This window comes from Petaurus breviceps, unplaced genomic scaffold, assembly GCF_028583685.1.
Source record: "Petaurus breviceps papuanus isolate PSGF00001 unplaced genomic scaffold, PetGlider_PUasm1.0 90752, whole genome shotgun sequence".
Taxonomy (NCBI): domain Eukaryota; kingdom Metazoa; phylum Chordata; class Mammalia; order Diprotodontia; family Petauridae; genus Petaurus; species Petaurus breviceps.
Window position 1 is genome coordinate 3,000,265 of NW_027187336.1, and position 24,709 is coordinate 3,024,973.

General features: G+C 38.4%; 2 long non-coding RNA genes across 7 annotated transcripts in view; both read left to right on the plus strand.

Annotated features, from left to right (window-relative positions):
• LOC138146092 (uncharacterized) overlaps positions 1-24,709 on the plus strand; it is a 193,383-nt gene that overhangs the window by 46,757 nt on the left and 121,917 nt on the right. For all 6 annotated transcript variants that reach the window (XR_011164390.1, XR_011164391.1, XR_011164394.1 and 3 more), the window contains exons 4-5: positions 8,946-8,980; positions 10,368-10,481. This is a non-coding gene — a long non-coding RNA (uncharacterized lncRNA). The remainder of the gene's footprint in view (positions 1-8,945; positions 8,981-10,367; positions 10,482-24,709) is intronic.
• On the plus strand, positions 591-3,632 carry LOC138146093 (uncharacterized). The gene is made up of 2 exons (XR_011164396.1): positions 591-1,315; positions 2,233-3,632. It is a non-coding gene; the product is annotated as an uncharacterized lncRNA (long non-coding RNA).

The following is a 24,709-nucleotide window of genomic DNA, read 5'->3' on the forward strand; positions in this document are numbered from 1 at the left end:
AGAAGTGAACTCTGATTCTCTGATTGCAAATCTAGTAATCATTCTACTGTACCACACTGCCTCCCTTTGTGGAATGGAATCACATCATACACATTGTAGGTGCTTAATATTGGCTAAATTGGAATTGGATTAGTATGTTTCAGTTTTAATGGATCTAAAATCAGGAGTTTCTTGTGAGTAGATCATATATTTTGATGCTCTTTCTAAAGTTTCACTATGTGGGCATCAAATTTTACTCACATTTTTCCACTTAAGCTTGTACCTTTTAAAGGCATGTGGTGACTCAGGAGCATGAAAGGGTTTAGTTATTAGTAAAAAAAAAAAGCTTAGCCCTGAATATCTAAGAAATGAAAGATTGCAATTAAGATAAATATTTGGAGTTCAGGAGACATTGCCAAAGTGCAGTATTTTAAAGTTATGGTAGATCACATTTTTGGCTTCAGTTCCAAGAAATGTAATTTTAATTTATTTGATCAAATTAAAAATACATGACATTCTCACAACATTTCACAACACCTTACTTGTAAAGAGACCTCAGGCCAAGTCTTGCTAGAAAAAAAGTGAAACTAACCTCCTCTAAATTCATTCTGCAATCATCTAATAGTGTATGCCTAGGCAGAAGCACGTTGTAGAAATGTGGAGAGCAGAGAAAATGTACTTTGTTCTTATATTTCATGTAGAGAATGTAATTCAGTCCAATTCAAAGAGGACTTAGTGCTTGTAAAACATGTAAGTCACTAGTCTAGGAACTAAAAATACAAAATCAAAATGGAAAACAGACCCTGCCCTCAAGGACCTCACATACTACTGGTGGATAGAGGAAGAGACTGCTAACATCTATGTGATCTGGAAAGGATTTGGGTAGGATGTGACACCTGAGGACAAGGACACAAGAATACTCTCCAGGTCTCTCTGAAGAACTTTGACATCGATTGTGAGACATGGGAGACACTAGCACAGGACTGCTCAGCATGGCATGCCTACATCAAAGAAGGTGTTGTGATCTGAGCAAAGCAGAATTCCTGTAGTTCAAAAGAAATATGAGATGTGCAAATTTAGAGAAATCTCCACTCCGATTTTCATGTGGGATATTTGTATCTGACTTATAGTAGAACCTTCCAAGCTTGTACTGGTCTGATAAGCCACAGTTGGACATACTGTACCTTGACCCTGACACCATGATGTCATGCTGGTCTTCTTTAAGCATGAAGGACAACAAGACAAAGCACCTGAACTGAACTGAGGCTAAGGATTCCATGAAGTAGAGGTGAAAAGGGGCTGTATTCCAGAGAACGGCTTATACAAAGGCAGAAAGGTAGAATGTGAAATGCTTAGTTTGGGTTGGGTTGCAACAAATAGGCTAATTTGTTTGGAACAATGTATGTAAAGTATGTAGTTTGTAATAATTCCTAAATAAAGATTAGATGTTTATTTTTTGAGGTTCTAAGTGTATCTAAGGAGTCTATATTTTATTCTAGAGGCAACAGGTAGTTCCTAAAGATTCTTCGGCAGGGAAGTGACATTGTAAGTTCTTGTTCTTTAGAATGATTCTTTTGGCAACTGTGTGGATGAGATTGGAGAAAGGTGAGAAGCATGGAGACTGGTTACTTAGGATGTATAATGGTAAGCAAAGAAGTAATTAACACCTTGTTTCAGCTATTTAATTAACACTGAAATAGCTATCACTTTGTCTTAGTTCATGATTGTATCAAGTATTAAGATGCAGAACTTGTGAATCCCACAACTTGTGAACCCTAAAACTTGTGAACTCCTGCAACAGGAAGGGGAGGAGCTAATGACTATATATAAGAAGGGGCCCAGGATGGAGAGAACAGAACTGAGAATGGAGTTCTTGTGGTGAAGGAGAAAAGTTGTGGTATCCTGGCACTCTATGTTTTTCTGTTCTGTCTGTGTTGATGTTTGTTTGTGATAACTTTCTACAGAAGCCCTGGGACCTTACTGGAAGCCCTGAAAGAGGATTTCTGTTTGTCTGTTTACAGAAATCCTGGAGGAGGGTTTTGGAGGTCCTGGGACTTTACTGATGATTTGTATTGACCTCTTGGTCCCTGTTTGTGGTTCTGTGTTGCTTTCTATACTGATGATTTGTGTTGAGTTCTCAGGCCTTGTTGGTGAGTCTGAGTTGATTTTACAGGCAGATAGTGAATTGATGATGGTGCCGGCAATGTGAATGAATATTATTGTGACTGTTAAGATTTGTCTTCCCACAAACAGGAACTGTGAAGGACTTGAGGTGGACTGGGCACTGTGAGCTTCAATATGGAACAAGAACTGGACAAGGAACTGGACGAAGAACTGAACAAGAAGCTGGACAAAGAACTGGGAGTTGCCTGCCTTTGAACCCAGGTGACAGTTGTGTAGATTCGGGCAAGAGCTGGGACCATAGAAGAGGAACCATGGAAGCTGAGAGCCAGCCTCCAGTCAAGATGAAAAGATATCTTCTTGGGTACCTGATGCTGACAGAGAAGATTATGATTTACTGTGACTTAGGGGTGGAGAACTTTGACCTTTGTACTTTGTGTCCCTTCCTCCTTAAGGATGATTGAATTAAGGACTTACTACGAGTTACTGATGATTTACTTTGTTTAAAACTATGTGGCCACTTTGGTGAAAACTATGTGGCCACTTTAGTTATAAGTTGTTAAGTTATAACATTGTGAATGTTGTGTTTGATTTCTGTCAATGTTTTGCCTTAATTTACTGCTGAATAGAGAGTTTACTATACTACATAATCAAAACCTTGAAGCTGTTTACAGCAACAGTCCTCTGGAAAGCTGCTTGTGCTTGGCTTTATACAAAGTTACTGCAATAGTCCAAGCAGGAAGTGATGGGGACATGAGCTAGAGTGGGGGTGGGGGTGGGGGTGGCTGTGGATAGAGAAAGAAAGGATGATTGTGAAAGAGAGGGTTTCAGGATGTAGTTACATAGCCAATCTGGTATGGTGAATAGGAGCTTTGTATCTAGTTTTCAGTATAGGTTTCACAATAATAACTAACATTTATATAGCAATTTAATGTTGCAAAGGGCTTTACAAATATTGTCTCATTATATTCTGACATCAACCCTGGAAAGTAATTATTATTGCTATTATTATAATTATACTATCATAATTGCTATTATTACTCTAATTTTACAGATGAGGAAATTGAGGTAAGTAAGGGTTGAGTGACTTGCCTAGGGTCACAAATGGGTCTCAATTTGAATTCAGGTCTTCTTAACTCTGGGTGTAGCACTACCCACTGGGCCATGTATCTGCCTGGAATTCTGTAATGGTGTTTCTTGACCAAAACAAATTATACCTTGATTTTAGTTCAAGGACAGACCCTACTTAATGAAACTTACAGTTTATTAGAAGTTAAAGGAAACTAATTCTACTCCCAGGCCACAGGCATCCTTTAGCTATATCGTCACTACTCTTACCAGCCCACTGTATATTACAAACCTTACTCATAATCTCAATTCTACAAGTAGAATCAAGTTTTTTGTTGGTTTGTTTTTAAAAATCAAGGTCACAATATTTTGGTTAAACTTTTAAGGCACTTGTTTTACTACTTGGTTTTATGGAAATATTTTGTCTGATGGAATTGAATTTCTTGTTTTCTTTTTTGGTCAAAGTTTGGCCTAGATTGCTTCTCTTTCAGCAAGTTTTCCCAGACAGATTAATCTAGAGTAGTCATCATGAAGAGAAATAGAACTTCAAGCCAAAAACTAAGGCCTGAATCCTAGTTTTGCTACTTATTCACTCAGTGATATTGGATCTCTGTTTACTCATTATTATTATTATTATTATTATTTTTTGCTTTTTGGAGGGGGGAAGGCTGGGCAATTGGGGTTAAGTGACTTGCTCTTATGGTATGGAAGTGCCCACTTGAGCTGCCTTCATAGCCATTGGAACAAATTGTTCTTATCTGTCCATTCCTCCAGAAGTCTTCACATGCTTGTGGTAGACACCTTCCTAACTCACCAACAGGTTTGTGGTCCATCAGTTACCCTCAACCTGGCTTAGTCTGTTTAGTCTGTCTGCTGAGATGGTTTACTTAGTGTAAAGAATGGACCCTTATAGTGATCATTCTAGAAGTATCTACATAAGGAACACATGTAAGACATTGACATTAAATGATACATACACAAGCAACATGTGAACAACGTATACACAATGAGAGTGCAACTCAACTCTCTGATTCTGCAAAATGGATGATGTCTTTTTATATCATCATGACACTGATTCCAAGTCTAGATAATATATGTGAGTGTAACTTGAATAAGTTTTTAAAAAAGTATTATGCAAAGGAAATTATTATCCTATTCCATCTCAGTGTTCTGAAACCATTTTCACTGATATTTGCATGTTTCAGTATGGTTTCTGTATGTTCCCATCCAATCTTTAGAAAAATTACTACTATTTTAATATTTTCTGTGTATTCCATTGACTGCCAAGTACTTATTAAGCACCTGCTTTGTTCAGGTCACTGTGCTACCTGTTGGTGATACAAAGACAAAAATGTCAGTCCCTTCCCTCAAAGAGCTTACATTCTATCAGGAGAGATATTTGTCTATAGAAATATATGCAGAATAAATATAAATGAAAAACAAGGTAGTCTAAAGAGGGAGGACATTAGTAATTGGAAAAGGGGAGTAGTAAAGGACTTCTGAGACAGAAGAGAGATGGGAGTGGATTCCAGACTTGGAGGATGGCCAGCACAAAGAAGCAGGAACAGAAGATTGATGACTGTGTATGAAGAACAGCAAGAACGAAAGTTTGGCTGACCTATAGGGTATACAGAAATAATTAATATATAATAGAGAAGGTAGGTAGGTTGGAAAGGGTTTATGAAGGCCTTTAAACACTAAACAGAGGAATGTATATTTATTGTAGAGGCAATAGGGAACCACTGGGAGTTTGTTGAGTAAAGGAGTATTTATTAAGACAGAGAAGTATGTAATATATTTTAGAAAGATTTCAATAATGTATTTTAAAATAATTATGATAGTTATTATTCCCTTACTAAAATCCTACTCTGATGCCTTGCTATTGGTTCTGTCTGCAGAGTTCAGTCTCTGGAAGGTCCTGTCAAACAGGAAAAACTCTTAGGATGGGCCTGGTGTGGGACTGTGCATCTGCTGCTTAAGGATCAGTCCCTTTAGAAGCTCATTACAATTTGGCCACATAGGGATGGATTTTTCAGCCATAGCAACCTTTGAAGAACCTAGATAAAATTATCAAGAGTTGCAATCTGAGTTCATAGTGAGAATACTCGTATCCACCCACAAAGTTTCGAGGTTATTTTTTCTTATGATTAAGTTTTTCCACTTGAGAGAGTTTTCTGGAATATTCACTTAGATAGGAGCCCTCATTCCCCAGTGGTGTTTGCTTGCCTTACTGAGCTTGGTCATGAATGGATGTAGATTGACAATGAGTCAGCTGAGTTGGGAATGGCAGAAAACTTTTATATAAAAACACTAACATGTATTCCTCACAAATTTAAGGGCCTGTGTTAGGATTTGATTGAAACCAATAGCAGGAAAGACTTGATGTGATCATTTTCTCCCTAAAAAATTCATTGCAGTTGTTCAATAGAATCTTAGTATATATTATTCAAAATTCAGAGAGATGTTGGTGTCATTTTTAGAAGAGACAATACAATTGAAAGCAGTGATTTGTTTTTGCAATTTTTCACCTTAACTTTCTAGCTGCCTAGGAAAATCAAAGAATGATTTGGTAATATTTCTAAAAACCAATGGAATCCAATCTAACAATTATTTCTCAAGTACCTACTTTGTATAAAGCACTGTGCCAGGCACTAAGGATTCAAAGAAAAATGAGAAGTGTATTCTCCCCTCTTAAGCTTATTGGGATACAACATATAAACAGATAAGCATGCACATGATAATTTGAAGGGAACACTAACAAATAAATGAGGAAATCAATAAAAAACTTTCCTTAGATGATGGTACATCAACTAATATTTGGAGGAAACTAGGGATTTAAAAGAGACCAGAGTAAGAAGGGAGAACATTCCAGGTTTGGAGGACAACAACCTGTGCAAAGGTTCAGAAGATGGAGTTCTGAGTTTGGGGAACTTCAAAGCAGACCTTGTGAAAGTCATTGTCAAGGGAAATGAGTATACTGATATCTGGATGAAAATTTTGCCATGTGGTATGAGGATAATCATCACCCTTCAAAATAACCCCAACCTATCTTGTTCTGCACACTCAAATGTGCTGCTCAAAATCGCCAGCTTTCTTTAAGGCGTGGCTGATGTGTCACCATCCACAGGAAACCTTTCTGGATTTCCCTTTGGTTGTTAGTGTCTTCGCCTTCCCCCACAAGTTACTTCGTGTTGACCTTGCATGTTTTTTGTGTTGATTATTCTCTGTACATGTTGTTTCCCATCAGTAAGCCTGATGAAGGCACAGACTGCTTCACTATTGTCCTCGAATCCCCCATCCCTAGCTCAATTCCCCTCACATTGTAGGTACTTTAACATGTTTGTTGAGTGGAATGGAGGGAGTCACTGCTCTGACCCTTTCAGGGGTGACCCTAAACAACTCACAACTTCTCTGAGCTTCAGTTCCCGTATTTGTAAATATGGGGATTACAATACTTGCATTATCTACCTTCCAGAAGTTTTTATCTTTTTGGTAGTGAAAGCATTTTGTAAACTTAAAATTGCTATGTAGATGTGAGCTATTATTGAACCACCCCTAATAACTTCATTTCAATTTTTATGGACCCAATAACCTTTCCTGATTCATTGCCCAACAGTTGCTTTCACTTGCTTTACTTACTTTACCATTCATCCAACCTAGATTCCATGTTTTACCAACATACAGCATTCTTTCCAAGCTTTGTGTCAATACTCTCCTTTGTTCCTCTACTTAAAACACCCTTTGTTCACATTCAGTTGTCTAATTCTTACTCATGCTTTATAGTCCCGGGGAAAAGTCACATCTTCCATGAATCCTTGGCTTTTTCTCCCTTCTCCCAGTTAGAAGGAATATCTTCTCATGAATTCCTGCAAGCATGCTCTTTTTCAGCTATTCACATTATACGTATAGCTGTTTAGTAATAACAGTTATATAGCACAGCACTGTCAAGATTACAAAGAGCTTTCTTCACAATAAACCGAAGAAATAGATAGTGTAAGTTTTATTATTTCCATTTTAAGGATAAAGAAACAAAGTCTTAAAGAAGTGAAAGGACATATAGGATCACACAGTTAGAGTCAGTTTTCTTAATACAAGAATTATCCTCTTATGCCATTTTATACTTACTTATAAGTTCCTTGAGAGCCAGGGTTATTTCATTTTGTATCTCAGCATAGTGCCTACCCACAGTAGGTATTCACCTGTTAAATCAATGAATAAGTGAAATGGAATATTGTTAAGAGAAGGGGGGTGAAAGTCATTATGTGACCTATTTATAAAGCTTTTCAAAAAATTTTAATGAATATAGTCTCAATGTTGTGTTTTAGAAATTATGACTATGTCATAATAATGTCATTGACTTTTAACATATTCTAAAACCACTTTCAGGCAGGCTTTTTCCCTAGAAAAAAGCATTTTAATAAGAAAAATGATAATTTAAATCAAAATCCTTTCTAAAAAATTCATGATTTTTATCTATCCTGCTATATAGCTTTAGTAACTATGACTTGAGAATGTTAATTTCCACTATTCCCTCAAAGGACTTGGGGTTATTTATCTTGGAAAAGAGAAGGCAGAAGCAAGAATAGCTTTCAAGTATATGAGGTCCATAGATATCTAATACTGAAAAACCACTATTAGGCCCATAGGAGCAGAAATACAATGCCTAGTTTCCTTTCTATACTCAGACATGCTGTTTGGACAGGCTTTAGTCCTTGAAAACCTAAAAAGTCGGTTAGAATTCTTATTTTTATATTCTTTGGCTCATCAAATTCCCACCCAAGTGCTTTGGAGGCAAATTATTTAAAGCTTAGGTTATAGTTCATGTCAAGGGTTTCCCCAGGAGGGATGGGTTGGGGGAGAAAGATATACAATGTGCATTATCAATCAGGCATAAGACAGCTATTTATTCCTACACACAGAAGAAATGTTAAACAAAAAAGACTTGCATTGAGTTTTTGACAGAAAGCTTTAAAAATGGGATTCAGTAATGTATTTTTTAATTACTGTTACAGTCTGCTGGAAGGATGATACTTAAGCCTAATAAGAGCATAAAAAATTTGTGTGATTGCGGATTAGGTATTTTATATTCTGCCTCAACTCTGTGCTGTCCAAATAATTCTCATTATGTCTCCTGGTAAAATGGCTAGTTTTGGGTCAGTCCTCTTGTTGGTAGCTATCTTCTTTTTTTTTTTTCAGTGTGCTTATTTATCATAGGGGAGGGATACACTGAGGAGGGAAGGATACAATGAGGTACGGAGGGAGGGACATTCTGGGGGGGAGGGGAATCATGGGAAAGTGACAGTGATGTAAAAGAGTGCCAACATTTTAAAAGGGGAAGGGGGGAAAAACCCATGTTTGAGACCCCGCACCATGATGTTCTGGTAGAATAGAACAAAGAATATAAAACTGAGAAATGGGTTTCTTTATATTCTTTCCATTTTTTTCTGTCTGGTCTGGGCATTGCTGGGGGAGTGGGCACTGTCATGGGATGAGGAATCATTGGAGGACCAGGCATCATAGGCATGTGGCCTCCCATGGGCATCCTCATGCCAGGAGGTGGCCCTATAGGCATCATTCCAGGAGGGGGTGTCCCCATCATGCTAGGATGAGGAGGTGGGATCAGAGGCCCTTCTAGTGGAGGAGCAGAGAACAGGTTGGGAGGAATTCTTCCTTGCTGAAATTCAGTGGTTGTTTTATCAATCAGGCTCTGGGCTTGTTTTTCCATCCATTTTTGATAATAGTCTCTCGCATTCTCTTTGTGCTTCCTCCCGCTGCAGTGTGTCTTCCTCACAGATGGAGAATCATGAGTGAGGTAAGTATTGCAGTAATCACAGTAAAACTTGGGCATGATGATGCAGTGTTGTGCCTTGTTCCGACCAAGGTATCTTCCAAACATGACTGGCTGGCTCTCTCTCACCTTCTTTACTTTATCTCTTAACAGTTTGTCCACATAAAAGGCTAACTTCAGGATGCTCTTATCTGACCCAATAATATGGGACACCCAGCTCTTAAGACAGACACTCGGCAGGGCAGGGATCCTAAGGGATGGACTGCACCCCAGCAACGGGAAGACAAGGGCACACCTCTGCCGACTGCCTGAAGTGCCTGGCTGACCGTGGGAGGGACAGGGAGAGAGAGGAGGAGAAGAGAGAGGGATAGTGGGAGAGAGGGAGAAGGCAACAGAAAGCCCGTGGCTATCTTCTTTAAAAGCACTGCAGAAACTCCTTCCTTTCTGCCATTGAGCTCTGATCCTCTGGAGCTCACATACAAATTTAGATATGTCCAATTAAGGATAAATATTTCTTTACCTAAAATCAATAAAGAACAAATGTAAGAGTGGAATAGGGAGTTAGGAACCCAGGTGCACCTAGTTGTTTCTCCCTCCAATATCTGTCACATGGCCATGATGCTGGCATGGATAAAGGCCAGTCCTTCCCCACCACTCATTGGAAGTCTGGAAATTATGAGACATCACCTGGAGAGTTGAAGGAAGAAAGCCCAGGATGAAACTATCTCTTTTATCTCAGCATCATCTCACTTCAGCCACTGTAATGGACTGGAGAAAGACAGAGACAGCTCAGGGTTTTGCTATATCATAATGAAAAGCCAAGGCAGCTATGTGATACAGTGATAGATCACTGAACCTCAAGTCAGGAAAACTTGAGAGTTCAAATCTGGCCTCAGACACTTACTAGCTGTGTGATCCTGGGCAAGTCACTTAACCCTGTTTGCCTCAGTTTCCTCATGTACAAAATGATCTGGAGAATGACACAGCAAACCACTTTTTTCCAAGAAAATTTCAAATGGGGTCATGAAGAGTCAGATATGACTGAAATGTCCAAACAATGGCAACAAATGAAAAGTCAAGACCTTTCAATACGGTGCTAACCCATGGCAGGAAGTAATCTGCAAAACTCCTGACATGGTTGGATGGAATAAGGAAAGGCAGCTCTGCACAGGTTTGATGGTCTGTCCTTTGTTATAGTTCATGACACTCAAGACTCCTTCTGGACCTCTGTGCCATTGGCCATCTTCATACTGAAAATACCTCTTACAATCTCTTCCTCTGAATGGCAAGTCTCTTCCTGACTCTCCAATTGAGGCAGTGCCTATGCCAACCATGTTTATTTCAAACTTGATTCAGTCCATGACTGTCCAGACTGTTTCTGGATGTTGACTCTCTCTTCTTCCTCTTTCAGCTTCCTTTCATATGGTGTTTTCCCTATTAGAAGACAAACTATTGGAGAGTTGAGACTGTCTTGATTTTTGCTGGTATTTATATTCTCAGGACTTAGCACCATGCCAGGAAAACAGTAAGTATTTAGTAAATACTTTATCTATCTTTTTCTGTATATTTAGAGTATGTTAACTAATAGTTCCCTAGCTTGGCTGAATATTAGAAGAAAGTGGCTGTAAGAGTTGCATGAAGGAGTTTGGCTTAGACAAAAGGAAAAAGAAAACTTTTTAGTGTATGTCCAGTTCTGAAACATGAATTTGGACATTTATATAACCTCTTTCCCCGAAAGAAATTCTTATCATCCCACTGAAATGATTTAAATGTAGTGCTGGGGGCAGGAGAATGGATTTTGAATATGGGAATCATTTAATTGAAAGAGACTTTAGAAAACATCTAGTTACTTATTTTAAAGATGAGAAAAATAAAGGTTAGAAAAGATAAGGGAATTCTCTTTCTCTGGTGAAGACAGCCTTATTCTGTTAACACAGCTCACTAGAATGTATAAATAGGAAATGATTGCTCTTATGGTATGGATGTGCCTGTTCCTCTCTGAAGGTGAAACTTTTTTCTTGGGGGGTGGGAGGATCACTTAAGTGTCCAGGAACAGTCTAGATTTCTTTGTGATACATAATATAGGCTCTCTTTATGTCAGAAATTAGTGAAGAGACAAAAATCAGAGAAGAAACCAATTGGACACTGAGGGGCAACTCATTGTGGCTAAGCTTTAATGTATCTGAAAACAAAGTTTGTGTAGAGAGAAACTTATTTGTGTTGGGAACATACTATTCCCTAAGGTGGGTGATTGTCCAGCTGAAGTGAGGATGGAATACTGGGAAGAAGAGAACTTGGAGTTTGAATAGACAGATAGTAGCCAGGGAACTAATAGTTCCTAGGGGAACTTCTAACTTCTCACAGCTTTATAACTAAGGCATTTTTCCCCAGCTGACAGTGTTAAAACAACAATAACTATAGCTGATAAGTCTAATGGAAACCCAGTATTGCCTTAAAAGCACTTTTCATTTTTTGTCCTTTACTGCTCTTATTTTTTGAATCATAGACCTTAGTGTTCCTCTAGTCCCTCCTCCCACACTATCTGAGTCTTCACAAGATCCCCTAATAGAGGACTATCAAACATTTTTTTGTGATGGTGGGGATTTCATTACTTCTTATGGCAGCCCATTCCAGTTTTGGACAGCTCTAGCTGACAGAAGGATTTTTTATGCGATTGTTTTTGTATGTTGAGGGCTAGGGAGGGGTGTTGTAGTCATGTGCTCATTTTATTCCCTTCATGTTCTTCAGATTTGAAAAATGTTTTTTGATTGTACATAGTTGAATGCTATTGTGATTTCTCCCTAGTAACATATTAGGTTGTTTTTATGATAATTTGCCTTTTGATACAGTTTTCAATTACAGAACAACTCATATATGTGCACATATCTTATCACCAATTATAGAATGTGAGTTTTCATGTATCATTTTCTATGTCTTACAACTTTGTATGAGAGGCAGTATGTTGTAGGAGAAAGAATACTAGCATTGGAGTGAGAATTGGACTTGAATCCCAATTCTAGCTCTTAGTGCTTGTATGACCTTGGGCAAGTCATTTATCCTTTGGGGACCTCAGTTTTTACATTTGTAAGGCCAGAGGGTTGGATTGGATGTCTAGATTAGTTACTCTAGATAGTACCTATGCAAATTATATGCATAGTTTTTCAACAATAGTAGTGCAGGCCTACTTCCTCCTTCCCAGTTACTTATAATTGGTTGAGTGTTTAACTGACATTGAAATCGCTAAATATCTTTTAGATAGATCTATCTTTTAAAGAGACCCTAGAACCAGATCCTGTTGGGAGTCAAAGAGGCCTGATCCAGGACTCAGATAAAGATTTCACTATGTTCTCTATAGAAGGCCCTTCTGAGAAGCAGCTTTGTTAAGCTTGCTCCTTGGTTCTTTTGATATGGGTTACACTTAAAAGGATGTTGTTTGAGTTCTGAGACCAATAGGCTCTGCCCCAAGACTTTAGTTGTTCAAAATGAAAATATTTGAATTCTTAGGGGGTCAGCTCCTATGCAGATGTCCTTGATGATGGGGCTTTGGTTTCGGACCTTGAAGCCACCTCTCAAGAGCATCCTTTGTAATGTGACTGCATATGAAAGGAGTTAACTCTCTTTTCCTAAGACTTTCTGGCACCTAGAGAACAAAAGCCTTATTGCCATGCTACTTCCAGGATATGACAGACTAAGATAACGACAAGAATGCTTAAGTCCTGGGGCGGCTAGGTGGTGGCAGTGAGTAAGAGTGCCATCCCTGAGTCGGGAGGACCCAGGATCGGTTCTGGACTCAGATACTCAGTAACTGGCTGTGTAACCTTGAGCAAGTTACTTAAACCCAATTTCTTAAAAAAAAAAAGAATACTTGAGTCCCCTTCCTTTGTCTCTGAGATGACTGGGGATGGAGTGGAAGAAGAGTTGGAAGTGAGAAGCAAAAGAAATGTGGGAGAAGTGAACATTTGTTGCTTTTGAGTATTTGTGAATGATAATTGTGATAATAGCATGAAATAGTGGATAAAAAGCTTGAATGATGTGGGATCCCTCTGACCCCCACCCCTGGTTGGCTGTGTGACTCTTGGCTCCTTAGTGCTCCAGCCAATTTAAACTGTATAGGCTGCAGAGGAGGTGCCATCCTCCTTATCCCTATACTTATAAACCTAAGTTAATCTATTAATTTTTGTCTCTTGATTTGCTTTTTGTTTATGTTACACTTTAAGGTTTATGACTAATTTTGCTTACATTTATTAAAATGTTTTGCTCATTTTATAATGAGGAGTAACTAAACCTAAGAGAAGTTAAGTGACTTGCCCAGAGTGACACAGTCCTGAGGTTGACTTTTCTAATTTGAAAGATTCCTGCATGACCTTGTAATATTAATGGGATTTAAGATCTTCCCTGCCTATTAATAGGCCTCAGGTGGAGCCCATTAAGGGAATTTCTTAGGCTAGGCTTGCTTGTAGAAAGGCGTTCACACCTTTGGCTGATTTCAAATTAGGTACTGAGTCATAAGAGTTGTGATGCCTTCTGACTCTGAGAAGTATATATATACTCTGAGCTGGTATTTTGCTTTGGGGACTTGCTTATGGGAAGGATCTTATGATTCCCTGGTCAAGATTCTGAGTGGTCATGTGTTCAGAGCTCCCCGCCTGTTCAAATGTAAAAGGCTCTCTTGATCTAGGAATGTAGGAAAAGTGTATAGTTGATTCAGGCAGTCAGAGCCCTTTCTGTTGGTCTTTATTTCTCTGCTTGTATTTTCTCTGATTTTCAGATGCTGAACTTTTCCCCTGGACTAGTCAATGTAATTTAAAAAGATTATTGACCTCTTAAACAGCTATCATTTCTAGTAAAGCAAATCTAAGAACTTGTGCTAGCAGCCATCCTGGGGTATGTCACTGTGGTTGTGGCTATCAGACCTTTACCATTCAAATCCAACTCAGTAAGGACAAACTTTCTGGCCAACCTGAATATATTGTCCATCAGTCATCAGTAACAGAGTTTGCTTTTTAGCGTAGAGTGGTAGTGTTTTGAAAAAGAAAATCCATCTCTCTGGAGTCTTCAGATTAGACAGACATTCTTGAAAAGGATTCACAAGTACTCGCCTGGATGACAAAGGTGGCACTTAAAGCAGTAGGAGGGAGAGAAATCAGTTGCTGTCTGAAAACTATCCTGTCACAGGCATCTCTCAAACTGAAACCCTTTGCCCTCTTTTCAGATCAAAGCAAAATGAGCAATTTGACTCAAGTCCATTTAGTGTCTCTTCTAAGATAAATGCTCATTGGACTTTGTTTTTAACAGAGACCCAGAGAATTGAGAAGGGGCATCAGAAATCATCTGTCCAACAGGAACAATAATAGCTCATATCTGAATAATACTTCAAGTTGTATAAAGTACTTTACCTATATTACTTCTTTGCAACTCTTTACAATCCTTACAACTGTGTGAGGTGGGTGCTAGGATTATTCCCTTTTATAGAAGAGGACATTAGGCTCATTGATGTCAAGCTCCTTGAGAGCAGGGACTCTCTTTTGCCTCTTTTTGTATCCCCAGTGATTAGCAGAGTACTTGGCTGCTTAATAAATGTTTGTTGAATTAAAGGGACTTGTCCAGGGACACAAAGCTAGTGAGAGTCTGAAGTGGGCTGTGAACCCTGGTCTTGAATCTTTTTTATTCCAAGTCCACAGATTATTCAATATACCATACTGCCCCTTGATCTCCTTCTATGGTGTCCTAGATAAATGGTCATATAGCCTCTACCTGAAGAGTTTCAGTTATCTGATGCTACCTCCCTCCTATTTCTCCCCCCCCATGTTATTTTACTTTTGGACATCTTTAATTGTTTTAAAAATATAAATAAATTGGTTTTTTTTTGTTTTTTGCATTTCTGTCACTCCACAATTACTGTCCTTCTTCTTCCCAGAGAAGCCTTCCTTATAACAGAGGCCTGTTGAAATAAAACAAATGAACACTTTGATCATATCTGACAATGTAGACCTTATTCCATTAGTTATGAATGATCTTTTAATTGCCAAATCTAATGACCTTTTCTCAGTCCTCATCCTTCTTGCCCTTTCTCTGCAGTTTTTGACACTGTCAGTCATCCTTTTCTCTTTGATTTTTTTCTAGGTTTCAATGACACTAATTTATCTTGATGTTTCTTCCACCTACCTGACCACTTCTTCTCAATGTCCTTTGCTGCATCTTTATCAAGGTCATGCCTACTAATGATAGGTTTCCCCAAGGATCTGTCTCAGACCCTCTTTTCTTCTCTTTCTAAACTATTTTTCTTGATGACTTTATCAGCTCCCATGGATTTAGCACTTGTTTCTCTGCTGATGATTCCAATTTTTACTCATCCAGCTCTAACCCCTCTCCTGGCCTATGGACTCCAATCTTCAACTGCCTAGTAGACACTGGAAGTGGATATTCCATAGACATTGTAAAGTAAACAAGTTCAAAACTCATTATCATTCTCCTTAAGTCCACTGATTTGTGAACTTTCCTATTATTGTTAAGGGCACCACAATCCTCCAACTTAACTCATACTCTACTCACCACCACCCTCACATACAGCTATGTGTATGCAGGGGTTAGTCCACTGGGCCTGGAGTCAAGAAGACCTGAATTCAAATCTGGCCTTGGACAGTTACCAGCTAAGTGGCCTTGAGTGAGTCACTTAAGCTCTGGTTGTCTGAGTTTCCTCAAATATAAAATGAGGATCATAACAGTACCTACCTCACATGGGGTTGTGAAAGATTATATGATTATATATATATGAGATAATAATTATAGAAGTTTAGTACAGTGCCTGAAATATAAAAGGCACCATATAAATGCTTATTCCCTTTGCTTTCCCCCTCATATCCAATTGTTTTTCCAAGTCCTGTGAATTCTATGATAATCTGATTAATGGGATATAAGATTTTCCCCTCATGTTAATAGGCCTGAAGTGGAGCCCCTTAAGGGAAGATTGCTTAGGGCAGGCTTGCTCTAGGAAGGCTTTCACACCTTCTGTTAATTTCTAATCCCCCCCCCCCACTCTTCACTTCCCTCTACCTCCGTCCCCGCACATCCCTCTGAAAACCTTGATGTTGGTACTTCTCTCTCTGGTAACGATGTGTGTATTGCCTTGGTCAGACAGTTGGATCTATCTGTTGATCTGTGCTAATTTCTCAGACATTTAGAAGCCCTGTCTCTTGGTATTTATTTCTCTGCTTGGATTTTCTCTGAAGTTCAGGGTACTGATTTTTCCTCTGAACTAATGAATGTAATTAAAAAAGATTGTTGACCCCTTAAACAGCTATCTTCCCTAGTAAAGCAGATCTAAGGACCTTTGTTAGCAACCATCTTGTGTATGCCAGTGTGGTTGCCACTACATATGCTCCCTTGTCTCTTCTGATACTACAACCAGTCTGGTATATGTCCTCATTGCCTCACATTTGGATTATTGTAATAGAATGCTGTTTGGTCTTCTTGCCTCAAGTCTTTTTCCATGCAATTCCACCCTCCACTCGGCGATCAAACTGATCTTTCTATAGTCATTTCACCATGTTACACCCCACTGTGCCATTTAATAAACTCCAGTGGGTCTTCCCACTGGATCTCTAGGCTCAAATATAACATATTTTTGAAGGGGGCTTTCAGAATCCTCCATAACCTAGCTATCTCCTGTTTTTTCCCTTTCTTATATCTTTTCCCTCTTCCTAAAAATATATATTTTTTAATCAGCAAAAATCCACCTTTTATCTCTTCCACCTCTCTCTTCCCACATTGAGAAATAAAGAAAAAAAGTCCCAGTTACAAACAAATATTCAGACAAAACAAATTTCTGCATTTTTCCTTCCCTTCCCATCAAAGTATAGGATATCTCAAAAATTTTAGTGCAGTTTTAAACTGACTTTTAGAACACCCTCTGTTTCATATTTTGCACTGAGTCCTTTACCTTTCTATCAAGAAGTGGGTTTCATGTTTCACCATAAATCCTTGGAAATTATGTTTGTTCCTTACATTGATGAGTGTTCCTAAGTCTTTCAAAGTTTGTCATATTGTCCTCATATATATTGTTCCCCTGGTTCTGCTTACTTCACTTTGCATCACTTCATACAAGTATTCCCATGATTCTCTGAAACCATCCTCTTCATCATTTCTTATAGCACAATAGTATTCCATCACATTTATATACCATAACTTGTTCATCTATTCCCCAATTTTATGGGAGTTCCCTTAGCTTCCCATTCTTTGTCACTGCACAAAGGGCTACTAAGTAGCCTAGTGGATAAAATACTGGACATGGAGTCAGGAACACCAGTTAAAATACAGCCTCAGGTACATACTAGCTGTGTAACCCTGGGGAAACCACTTAAACCTTTGTCTTCAATTTCCTCATCTGTAAAAAGTGGAGTTTAATAGAACTTACTTTCCAGGGTTGCTTTGAGGATCAGTTGAGTTAATATTTGTAAAGTTTTCTGGAAAACTTAAAGTACTATATAAATACTATTGTAAAGTACTATATAAATACGATTAGTATTATTATTATACATCATTTGTTAGAATTTGTTTTGCTTAGGATTAATCTCCCCTCCTCCCTTAATCTACCTTCTATATTTTTCTCCTGTTCCCCCCTTCTACCTTTTTCCTCCTGTTTCCTTGTTTAGGGAAATATATTTTGTAATCAGTTGGGTGTATATGTGTATGTGTATTATTCTGTCATTTGACCAGTTCAGAGGAGAATGGGTTCAGGTTTTACTTGCTCCCCTTTTTACTTCTTGTTTGTATACATTTCTGTGTATACACCTTGATTATATGAAATAATTTTCTCTAACCTTTTTCCCCTTTTCCCTGCTCCCCAATATATTATTTTTTTTCTACCCCTTTCCATGGTCTTTTAGAGCATTAAGATATAATAGAACCATTCCAAGGATCTCTAAGTAAAATTTCTATTGTTATTCCTGATGATGATAGGGTTCAGAAGGGACACATTGGTCATCTCCCCATATTAGAGAATAAATAGTTTATACTTGTTTAATCCCTTACGATAGTTCACTCATGCTTCCTTTCTATGCTTCTCTTGAATGCAGTGCTGAAATTTCAAGTTCCTATGGAACTCTGGTCTTTTAATTAGGAATGCTTGGAAGTTTTTTTTAATTAAAGATCCATTTATTTTTCCCCTATAAAATTACATAGTTTTTCTCAGTAAGCTATACTTCATTGTAAGCCTATTTACCTTCTGGAATATTATATTCCAAGCTCTCTGCTCCTTTATATAGGTGACTGTTAAATCATGTGTGAATTTGACTGTAGTTCTTTAGTAATTGAATGCTTTCTTTCTGACTCTTTTTAGTGTTTTTTTTTCTCTGACCTGCAAGGTCTTAATATTGGCTATGATACCATTGTGAGTTTTCATTTTGGGGTTGTTTCAGGAGGTAACTATTGGATTCTTTCTATTTTGAATTTGCCTTTTGGTTCTAAGAGATCTGGGCATTAAAACGTCATCTCTTGAAATATGATGTCTAAGTTTTTTTTTTTTCATGGTTTTCAGGCAGTCCAATAACAGTTAAATTATCTCTTCTAGATCTGTATTCTAGTTTTCAATGATATCATACATTTTCTTTAAGTATTTTTCAGTCTTTTGATTTTGTTTTTGATATTTTTTTGTTATATCATGGTATCAGTAATTTCTACTTAGTCTGTTCTAATTTTCAGTGTTTGTTAAGCAACAAAGGTTTTGTATCTTTTATGCCAAGCTATTAATTCCCTATCCAAATATTTCATCCATAGCTCTAATTTCTTTCCTCATTTTCCCTCTCATGTTCTTATTTTATTTATAAAAATATAACTCTTCTGAAAACTCTTTATCTCCTCCTAGAATTATAGTTGAACTTGTGTTCAAGTCTGGAATGACTAGGGTGGTTCTGTTGTTGCTTTCTTGTGGGACTAAGTGTCATGTCATTGCATGATCTCAAGTACAACTCAGGCTGGGGATCTGCAAGTTTTCAGTTCTCTAAGGCAAAATCTAATTGCTCTTCTTGTGATTTGAGCTCTGTCCGCAAGTTCCTGACTTGGATCTGAATCTGAGCAACCAATCTATGAGCTTTCATACTGCTGTTCTTGAATAGTGTTGCTGGACTCAGAAACTACCCAGCTGGCTGGAAAGCCCTGTTGGTCCAGTCACAGAACTGGAAGCACCCCTTTGGTCTGGGATTCCTGCCCTTGTTTTTATGCCACATGCTTCACACTAGGCTGAGTTGCAACTCAGCTGAGACTCCAGCCTGTCTTTGGAGTCTGAGCCATACAGCTGCTGCTTGCTTTTGAACTTGTTTCTTGCTTAGTACATAATCTTGGACTCAACTGCTTCTCACCCAGGAACACCACCCTTCATTGCCAGTCCCTTAAAGCCTTGGATCTATGACCTGAACTGGGTAGTGAGCAACAGAGTTCCCAGTTTTCACCTTTTCCTGCACCAAGGACAAGTTTGTGGACCACTACATTCTATCTGTGAATGGTGTTGTGCCCTAGTGCACAGTCTCTCTCCCTGCTAAAATACTCTATTCAGCAATTCTTGGCTGGACCCTGTTCCAGTGTCCACAGATCTCTCATCTCTCTCCTGTGTTGATGTGGGCTGGAAAAATGACTCACAATTTTTTCTCTTGAATTTCCTGATCAAGATTCAGTCTAGTGCATTTCCTTTTCTAGCTCTGTTTAGAGAAGGTATGAGCAAGAGAGACAGAGAGAGAGAGAGAGAGAGAGAGAGAGAGAGAGAGAGAGAGAGAGAGAGAGAGAGAGAGAGAGAGAGAGAGAGAGAGAGAGAGAGAGTGTGTATGTGTGTGTGAATGTTTGCTGTGGGGAAAGCCTGATAAGCCATGGTCAGACACACTAAAACTTGACTTTTGCATCGTGATGTCATTTTGGTCTTCTTTGAGGATGAAGAACAACCAATTGATACTTTGTATTTCTTGTTTTATAAATTACCACTTCATATATTTTGGTGATTTGTTATTTGAGGATGGCTTTTAATGTCTTATATATATACACACACCTTCCTATATACATTTGAAATTATGCATTTATCACAAGTATTTTGTTAGTCATTTTCTTTTTAAAAATCATTTCCCCCCTTGGGGCGGCCAGGTAGCACAGTGAGTAAGAGCACCAGCCCCAGTGTTGGGATGACCTGGGGATCGAATCCAGGCTCAGACCCTTAGCACCCACCCAGAAACACCTGGCCGTGTAACCTTGAGCAAGTTACTTAACCCCAATTGCTTAGGGGCAGCCAGGTGGCTCAGTGAGTAAGAGCACCAGCTCCAGTGTTGGGATGACTTGGGGATTGAATCCAGGCTCAGATACTTAGCACCACACCCAGAAATAACTGGCTGTGTAACCTTGAGCAAGTTACTTAACCCTGATTGCTTTAAAAAACAATCATTTCCCCACTCTATATTCTGTCTTTCTTGGTAACCTCATTAGTTCCCCTTCCAGTCTTTTTTTCCCCTCCCCTAATCTTCACTTATAGATCACCATTTGCCCACTGGACATTTTAAAATGGATGTCATAGAGACATTGTAAACTAAACATGATGAAAATTTAATTCAATTTTCTCCCTAAACCTTTCCCTTTCCTAAACTGTGGAAGATGCCATCATCCTTCCAGAGTCTCAGGTTCTTAATCTCAGAATTACTCTGTACTTGTTATTGCCCTCATACCACATATTCATTTAGATAATAAGCCTTGCCACTCCTTCTTTCACAACATCTCTCACATCTGTATTTTCTTTCTCTATTCATTCATACAGCCATGAAGTTAGTTTCAGGTCTTCATCATCCTTAATTTAGATTATTCCAACATGGTCTCCCTGCCTCAGATTTCTCCTTCAGTTGATCCTTTACACCACTGTCAAAATAGTAGGTGCTTTATAAATGCTTGTTGATTTTGATTGTTACTATCAGCTTGGGGCTTCAGATCACTCTCCAACCTCCCCAATCAATTTAGTCCATGGTTCATAGCCTTCTCTGCACCTGTGGTTCTCAAAGTATGATCTGTGGATCCCTGGGGGTTTCTAAGACTCTTTCAGGACGCTCTTGAAGTTGAAACTATTTTTAAAAATAACAATCTCAAAGGCATTATTTACCTATTAAAACATGCCTACCTTTTCAAATTACATGCAGTATGAGGCTTGATATTTTTCAACATATTGAAGGTAGCATCAGCTATGAGAATCTAGCTGTCTCCTATAAAATTAGCCATTAATAAAATTGCAAAAATATGTTAAGACAATGATATACTCACTATTTTTGTTTTAGAATATAGTTAAATTATTTTTTTTATAAAAATATTATGCTAATATATAATATGTTTATTATTATTGTGAGGGATAATTTGCAGTGAAGTTTCCCCCTTCTGAAAAATCAAATCCAGAATGGCTTCAGCATCCATTAGCCCTAAATTTAGAGGTCACCTGACCTTACAGGAATCTGGGACTTAGAGCAATGGAGACCCTCCCCAGTGCTACCTCAGCACAAGATATACCAAATAAGGATAAAACTGGCCTTGCATTGGACACCCACATAAAGTTTCCGTGTCCTTTGTGTCCAAGATAGATTCCCATACTTAGGTTGTGGGCCAGCCTCCCTACCAATGAGAGTGAAGGCTACTTGAGGGGTTGGGTTTCTGCATTAGAAGGTTATATAACCATGGGCTTGCTTCTACCTGGTGCTCTTTCCCTGACAGATGCCATTTGAGTGAGAGGGGCAGAGGGCCCTTTCTCATGAGAAAGAATAAAGACCTTTTCTGATCTCAGATTCAGACTCTGAACTCCTTTATCCCACATATTATTATTATTTTAAAATAAAGTAATAACATTTGAAAAAAATATCAGTTTTAATTTATAATATGATAAATGTTTATAGAATTAAAATTTTGTTGTGTTTACCAAAAAGTGTAAGAACTGCTACTCTTGACTTACTCCTACCACTTCTTCCTACCCTCTTTGGATATCTAGTTTCTTTGCCTTCCAAGTTTCTCTTTTAAAATATAAATAGTATTTAATTTTTCCAATTACATAGGAAGACAATTTTTGATATTCATTTTAAATAAAATTTTGAGTTCCAAATTTTTCAACTTCCCTCACTTCCCTCTCAACTCCTCAATATGGCAAGCAATCTGATATAAGTTATTCATGTGCAATCATGTTAAACATATTTCCACAATAGTCATGTTGTGAAAGAAAAAAAACAACAAAAGGGAAAAGTCATGAAAAAATAATAAAAAATTAAAAATAGTATGTTATGATCTGCATTCAGATTCTTTAGTTATTTCTCTGGATGTGGGTAGCATTTTCCATCATGAGTCTTTTGGAATTGTCTTAAATCATTGTATCACTGAGAAGAGCAAAGTCTATCATAGTTGATTGGACAGGACAATGTGAGTTCAAAGGCTTTCTGTCCCATGAAAAGTCAGGAGCTGCCTCAGGGCCTCTTGGTACCAAGACCACTCCTTGGAGATAAGGAAGTGCTGAGGGCCACAGTCCAGTTGCTCCCTCACAAGGATGTTTCCCAGGAGACCACTCACTTGTTGAGCAGCAGCTGATGTGACTGGTTCAGCCCTGCTCCATTGGTTCACTCTCCTCATGCAGGAGGAAATCACACTTGAATCATGCTCACTTTTAGGTATTTAGGAGTGAGTTTTCTTTCCTATGCAGGCATGCCATATTGGAATAAACTGCAAGTTGATTCTCTCTCTAGTCTTTGGTCTCTTCATTCCTTCCTGAGAACACAACCTAAGGCTGGCCCTTAGGTTAGAAAGGTTAGTGGCCACTTACAGTTGATTATCTCATAATGTTGCTGTTATGGTGTACAATGTTCTCCTGGTTCTTCTCACTTCACTCAGCATCAGTTCATGTAAGTCTTTCTAGGTTTTTAAAAAATCTGCCAGCTCATCATTTCTTATAGCACAGTAGTATTCCATTATATTCATATACCACAACTTGTTCAGTCATTTCCCAGGTAAGGGGCATTTCCTCTATTTCTAATTCTTTGCCATCATAAAAAGAGCTGCTATAAATACTTTCTACATGTAGATCCTGTTCCCTTTTTTATGATCTCTTTGGGATATAGACAGACCTTTCACACAGTCTTTCTAAGTTATCTTGGGCTGGAAAAGTGTTTCATTTCATCTTTCTGTGGGTTCTATTGCTCCAGAATTTGTTTGGGGCTTGATTTTATGTTGTTTCTGAGGAAAACTATGGAGAACTCAACTTCCTGGCTTTTCTCCCCCATCTTGGCTCCTGCCTTCCAGTTTCCTTACCTTCCTCAGCTCCCATTACCTTTGATTGCAGTCTACTTTAAAATCCCACATGAGTGCTCATACCTTAGCTGCCCTGATATCCTTCAAATAAATATTCCCAGGTACCCCCAATTCTTTATTTTCTAGCCCAAACTGAAGATATCCTGGATGTATTTGTGCATGTGTGTGTGTGTGTGTGTGAAATATGACTCGTAACTAAATAACTATATGGCAAGATAGAACAAAAGCATGAGAGCTTTTTATGTGACAAAATAGCACATTTTGGGAGGGTCAAGGAAGGAAATAAAATTTTCAGTGGGATTCAAGAAGCCCTTATGGTGGAAGTTATATTTGGCCTGGGCTTTGAAAGGTGAACTCATTTTCAAAATACAGAGATGGAGGATGTGGATGTTTCCAGGTGTAGAGAATGATGTGAGCAAAGAACCAGGCAAGAATGTGTGGCTATTTTATTCCCTTGCTATCTATGTCAATTTTTTTCTACTCTTCTCTGAAACCTATTGACATGTCAGTGTTTTGATTTAATTTCCTGTGTATCCACTTTTAGTTCACTAGCTCATTTTTTAAAAACTGCATAATAGTGATCTATAGATTTAAACTTTTAATCACTTTTCTGTATAAATGAAGATTCCTCACCTGCCTTTGTTTGCATTAGTTGTAGTCACAGAAAGACTTCCTGTCCAAAATGCTAAATCTACCCCTTCTACCATGGAAATGTACTTTGGGAAAAGCAGAGAGGTTGAATCTATCCTGTCTGCCAGAGCCCCATACTGCTCTGCCACACTGGGGTGGCAGGGGCAGGGGAGGTTGTGTGGCACGGAGAGGAAGGGTGAAAGTGGGTGTTTGAAACATGTCCAGAAAATATCTTGTGCCTTTCTGACTTCTCCTTGCGTCATGCAAAGGCATTCAGGCAGAAACAGCTTCCCACAAATTTACTGCTGAGCATGCTTGCTGCCCTTCTATATGGTAGACCCAGAGCTAGAGTGTTGAAACAACCATGTTTCCTCTAGAGAAGCAGCTGCGTATAATAGAAAGATCACTGCATTAGGAGACAGAATGCTTAGATTATGGGTTTGGTTCTGTCGCACACTAGCTATATAACCTTCAGAATTCCACTTAGCCTTTATTTCCTCAACTATAAAACAGAAATAATACCTACACAGCCTATCTCCCGATGTTGTTGTGAAGATAAAATAGGATAATTTATGTTAAACTATTAATACCAGGCATTAGTGTTATTAATTAGGATACTAAATGGGGCTCAAGATTTAATATTTCCTCCTGAAATTTGGATGCACAAGGTTTAAGGAGATGCAAAATTGGCATGGCATAAGAGGGTAACATCCTTAAATATAAGAAAAGGAAATGATCTCTCTCTCCTTCAACCAATGCTCTCTTTTGTTTATATACTTCATGTGTGTGTGTGTGTGTGTGTGTGTGTGTGTGTGTGTGTGTGTGTGT